The 5,992-nt window shown below is 45.4% G+C and overlaps 1 long non-coding RNA gene across 1 annotated transcript in view; it reads left to right on the top strand.

Annotated features, from left to right (window-relative positions):
• Positions 1–4,041, top strand: part of LOC309626481 — a 188,975-nt gene extending 184,934 nt beyond the window's left edge. Inside the window, exon 3 of the long non-coding RNA XR_014243225.1 lies at positions 3,757–4,041. This is a non-coding gene — a long non-coding RNA (uncharacterized lncRNA). The remainder of the gene's footprint in view (positions 1–3,756) is intronic.
• The last annotated feature ends 1,951 nt before the right edge of the window (positions 4,042–5,992 follow it).

Raw genomic sequence — 5,992 nt, 5'->3', positions numbered from 1 at the left:
AGGACGCCCCGCTGTTGCGCGCCCCCTGCCGGCCGGAGGACCGCGCCTGCACCGCCCCCGCGCCCGCACCGCCCCTGCGCCCGCGTCCTTCTCTCCCGCCAACAGGTGTCGCGGTGGCGCAAGGTTGCGACATTTCAGACTCGGGGAAGCCTAGCAGTGACCGCAGATGGGGAGGAGGAGGACTGGTGCAGGGCTGCAAAGGTCCAGTTCAGAACCATTCATCAGTGTGCACAAAGCTGAAGATAAATCACAGTAGGAGAGATGAATGGGGAAACGGCTGCAGAAGAAACGGCCAGGAGCGCTGAATTAAGTGTAGGACTAAGGAAACCATGGATATGAAGTTAGGGTTACAGGAAAGACGTACATGATATAAAGCCTCACAATTCAAGAATGATATGAGAAAAGTTGGGAGGAAGGAGAAAATGGGATTCCGTGTCAATATGATTTTCACATCTATATTTGAAACCATATACGACCCCTGTGTCCCTGTCCTTTGAAGTAAAAGGCTTTTGCTTTAGTCTCCCAGGCTCCCCTGAGTCTCAGAAGGCTGGCTCAAGAGATAATGATTAGGAATGTGAAGATGTAGAAATAAAGAATAGCTATTGGGTCAGAAAACAGGTAACAATTTAGACTATAAATCCGCCACAGAGCAGAATCACCAACTCCCAGTTCCCTGAAAGAAAAAGATCTGACACACATTCCTAAGTTGTTTTTACAGGAAGCAGACCTCCACCAGATGAAAACTGCTGACTGCAAGCACTTAGACCTTGCAACCGGAAGGTTGATAATACTGGAAACTTCCCCTTGATTCCAACCAATCCGAGAATTGTGCACAAGTTGATCAGGTACCCTGCAGCCCCCTCCCTCACACTATCTTTAAAACCCCTTCCCTGAAAGCCATCAGAGAATTCGGGTCTTTTGAGCATGAGCTGCTAGTTCTCCTTGCTTGGTGCCCTGCAGTAAATGCTGTACTTTCCTTCACCACAACCTGGTACAGTAGATTGGCTTTACTGCACGTGGGCAAGTGGACCCAAGTTTGGTTTGGTAAAATATTTGAGGGTAAAAACATTTCAAGCTAATAAATCAAATAGTCAACATTTAAATGTACGTCTTAGTACAAAGGAACATATGAAGAAAGAATATAAGTAATTAAAATCTGCTGATAAAGAAAAGGGAGGAAAAGGGACAAAAGAGAGCAATATCATAGGGAGTCAGTAGACAATCTAAAGAAGTAGATGGTTAAGGACATCATGTAACATTCTAATTATCATTAACCCAGAACTAAAATATAAACCTTTCAAATTTTCAAAACACAGGCACACAACTACAGCAAATCAAACAAAATCACTCAGTGAAATATTTGAAAAAGTTGCAAAACAGAAACCATCACAAAACAACATGACAGAACTAAGACCACACATCTTATGGGAATAAACATAAATGCGTCAAACTTACCTACTTAAAAAAATGCAACTTCAGACTGGAGCACAAACCATAACACAACTCTATGCTGTATACAAGAAAATGCATAAAATAGAGTGATTCTGACAGTTTGAAAATACAAGAATGGAAAAGATATACCAGGAATATGCAAACATGAAGAAATCAGGGATCACAAACTTATTATTACTCAGGGTTGATTTCAGGGCAAAAAGCATTAAATGAGGTTAAGAAGGGCATTTTATAACCATAATTTACAGTGAAGAAAAAATAGGAATATCTATGGAGAGAGACCGCCTAGGTAAATCCCTGGCTGCCTCTTCACCCAATCTGTGGCAGGAGGTGAGTAGACCAGATCACAGGAGATGGCATTCATCCCTGGGGGCCGGAGACTGGTGAACAGATGAAATAGATGTGAACAAATGTGTTTGTCCAGGCACTGGGTGAATTTTGGGAAAAGAACCCAAACTGGGCCCATGATGGTCTGCACACCTATCCATGCAGCCCATCAGCCAGCCAGACGTTCTCACAGTGCTTCTTTTCTTCTTGTTTTTTATTTTCCAATCTGTTATTTATTTGAATGCAGCTGCAGGACCATGCAGGAGGCAGCTGGATAAGCAAGCACTGCCTGATGTTTTAGTCTGTCCTCTTATGTCAAAAGGGGTGAGGGAGCTCTCTGGGGTCTCTTTTATAAGGGCACTAATCCCATTTATTAGGGCTTCACCCTCATGACCTCATCACCTCCCAAAAGCCCCACCTCCTAACACCATCACACTGGGAATTAGGATTCAACATATGCATTTTGGGAAGGACAAAGACATTCAGTCTCTAGCGCCTGGTATTTTGCAGAGTATGTGAGAAGGAGCAAATCCTGTAGAAATCATTTGATAAAGACCTAGTGCTCAAAGGGAAACAGAGAATGGGAGTGATCTGCTGCTCAGGGCCTGGACATAAGGAAGTGAATCTTTCCACTCCACATCCTACAAGACTGGCACCACGCGAGGATCCACCTCACCCAAGAGAGGCAGATTTCTGCTGGGAAACAGAGTATTCTCTTAGCCGCTCTGGTTAGGCAATACTACCAATCTTTTGACGAGCACTAAACGGGTGATTCAGAACCCTGGTCACGTAGGTTTTGAACCTTACAATTTGCTTATATTACTGGCATTTGACTTACATTACCTCACCTTAATCCTCATGTAATACGGTGGAGACCTACATTCATCAGAAATTCCCCATAGAAATTGTTTGAGAAAAAAGCAGTGAGACTGTCTTAGTCAGCCCAGGCTGCTATAACAAAATATCACAGACTGTGAGGCTTAAACAACGCACACTGATGTTCTCCGGGTTCTTGAGGTTGGAAGTCTAAGAGCGAAGTGCCGGTGGATTTGGTTCTTGGTGAGGGCAGCTTCCTGGCCTGTAGGCGGCCACCATATCGTTGTGCACTCACACGGTGGAGAGAGACAGCTCTGGTCTCTGTCTTCGTATAAGGACACTAACCCCATCTTGGGGACCCCATCCTCACAACCTCATCTAAACCTAATCACCTCCCAAAGACACCACCTTCCAATGCCATCACATTGGGGGTGACGGCTCCAACAGGTGAGTTCTCGGGGGACACAAACATGTACCCCATGAGAGAGAGAAAAGAGCCACACTTCTCAGGGGCTCTGGATGCTTCTGGATGCTTCCTTTTGAGGGGACTGAGCGGGGAGGAGGAAGCATGGGATGCCTGGGCCCTTCTCTCTGTCCGAAGTCAGGTGGGGCCAGGATGTGGGCTCTGGGAGGCTTCCAGAAAGGGGACAGGGCCCAGAGCAGCACAGCAGTGACAGAAGAAAAGATTTTAGCCTTTTCGCTTTCTGGAAACACTGAGGGCGGGGAGAGACGTCCATACTGGAGCCTGAGGAAACTTAACACGTGAAAGAGTGTAAAATGCTGCACTGTGTCCTTAAAAGGAAGGTATGCTAATGACCTACTTTTTCTTTTTTTGGTCAATGTTTCCAGAGTAGGGTCCTTTGGCCCTGTTACCTCACACAGAGACCGGGCAGGGGAGGAGGAGCCTTTATTTGGGTCACATTGAACAATTCTGCATGGTTGCAGTATTATCCCCATTTTACAGATGATGCCTCGTGAGGTGAAATGACTTTCTCACGGGCACAGCCAGGAGGTGAACACACACCTGAGCACCAGGGAGTACTCTGTCTCAGCTGAGGCCAGACAGGAAGGCGGCTCAGACTGAGCGTTCAGGCTGACTTAGGGGAAAAGGAGCGGGGAAGTCATTCTTGCAATAGGATGTGCCCCTCGAACATTTAAGAGATGAAATGGGGCTTCCTTGGTGGCGCAGTGGTTGAGAATCTGCCTGCCAATGCAGGGGACATGGGTTCGAGCCCTGGTCTGGGAAGATCCCACATGCCACGGAGCAACTGGGCCCGTGAGCCACAATTACTGAGTCTGCGCGTCTGGAGCCTGTGCTCCACAACAAGAGAGGTCGCGATAGTGAGAGGCCCGCGCACAGCGATGAAGAGTGGCCCCCGCTTGCCACAGCTAGAGAAAGCCCCCGCACAGAAACGAAGACCCAACACAGCCATAAATAAAATAAATAGATAAATTTAAAAAAAAGAGAGATGAAATGAATTTGCTGAGTGCCTCCTCTCCACCAAGCTCTGCAGGAGAAAGGGCCTGGAGAGAGGACAGAAGGTGCCCAGCCTGGGTGTCCCCACCCCGTGATGGAGGCACAGGGGGTGTGCAAAGTCCCCACTTCTGAGGCCCAGAGCCTGTGGGGGGACTCTCCAGGTGGAATCAATTGTCCCCGGGGGCCTCCCTCATCGGCTGGACATCTCCAATTTGAAAGCTGTTTACTACTCTCTCCACCTCCCTTTCCAGTTGGAGTTTTGTGCATTTCCAAATCATTGTCACACATTTTTTTAAATAAATTTATTTATTTTATTTATTTATTATTGGCTGTGTTGGGTCTTCGTTGCTGCATGCAGGCTTTCTCTAGTTGTGGCGAGCGGGGGCTACTCTTCGTTGTGGTGCGTGGGCTTCTCACTGCGGTGGCTTCTCTTGTTGCGGAGCGCGCGTGGGCTCTAGGTGCGCAGGCTTCAGTAGTTGTGGCACGTAGGCTCAGAAGTTGTGGCTCACAGGATCTAGAGCGCAGGCTCCGTAGTTGTGGCACACGGGCTTAGTTGCTCCACAGCATGTGGGATCTTCCCGGACCAGGGCTCGAACCCGTGTGCCCTGCATTGGCAGGCGGATTCTTAACCACTGCGCCACCAAGGAAGTCCAAGTCACACATTTATAGACAGCTTTTTGGTTTACAGACTGTAGATGCAGTCACCTCTGTTGGGAATTTTCTAGCTTAATCCTCAGGAGGAAATCTTTTTTTCTCCTCATCTCTGAGTTTATTAGAAACATCATTCTTGAATCTATTTCCTGTCAGTTGTAACCAGTATTCCATTTATTTTACAAACTGAAAATCTGGGGCTTAATGAGATGGAGGTATATAACCCAGGCTTTGCAATTAGCAGGCAGGATAAGCCAGTTGTGGAGATTGGGGCCAGACAAGAGGCATGAGGGGGTGGGGGCCAGGGGTGAGGGAGGGCCGGTCCAGCAAGGAGAGAAAACTTACCTAGTGACACCTAGCGAAACAAGTTGTAGGATTTTTCTCCAGCAGTGCTCAGCAGCATGGAGGGAGGAGGGCAGAAATTAGATGGCAGAATTAATAAAGAAAACTAGAAATTAGCAGGGCAGATGTTCTAGAAAGAGAGGAGGCTCGGGAGGTAGCATCTGGGACGACAGAGCCTGGAGGGGGCCTGGAGGAGAGAAATAAAGGGACGGATGCACGGAGAGGAAACGTTAGTTAAGGTGATAGTTGGACCAAAATTATAATTTGATCAAAAATTAATTCCCAGGGACCCCGTGTGTCGTGATACTTTTGATATTCCATGGAGGATGATTTTTGTTTAATGTATCTCTAAGCAGTTTTGTCCGTTTTTCAGAAAAATTTTTTTGGCTTTTTTCCCTTCGGGTTTTTCCTTTCTAAGTCATTCTCTACAGTTATCCCTGCTCTGTAATGTTGATAATAGAAAACATTTAGAAACAAACTAACTAGTCCAATAATAAAGACTTAGGGAAATTCAGTTATGTGGGGTGGCAATTTATATGGAAGGATCCCAGTTTTGTCTTAAAAATACGGAAATATATATGGAGATGGTATTTAATGGATATTTACCAATATGGTTTTCTCCAGATAAGTGGGATTATAGCCGCTCTTTATTTATTTATTTTGTTTGTATTTTTTCCCAGTTAAAAAAAAATTTTTTAAGTGTGTAGAATTTTCTGAATTTTTTTAAAAGTTTTAATTCATCTTCTACCAATCGATGTCTGTTCTGCTTGTTTGACAAGGTTTTCCATAACTTTTAAATTGCTTTGATTGGTTGAAAACTAATCCTTCCAATAAGAAATTTACCTTTTTTTAAATATTATTTTTCAAATATATATATATATTTTTTAAATTTTATTTATTTATTTTTGGCTGTGCTGGGTCTTCGTT

The sequence above is a fragment of the Balaenoptera borealis genome, assembly GCF_965194805.1.
Source record: "Balaenoptera borealis genome assembly, chromosome: 3".
In the NCBI taxonomy this organism is placed as follows: domain Eukaryota; kingdom Metazoa; phylum Chordata; class Mammalia; order Artiodactyla; family Balaenopteridae; genus Balaenoptera; species Balaenoptera borealis.
This window is presented reverse-complemented; position numbering and strand designations above follow the sequence as displayed.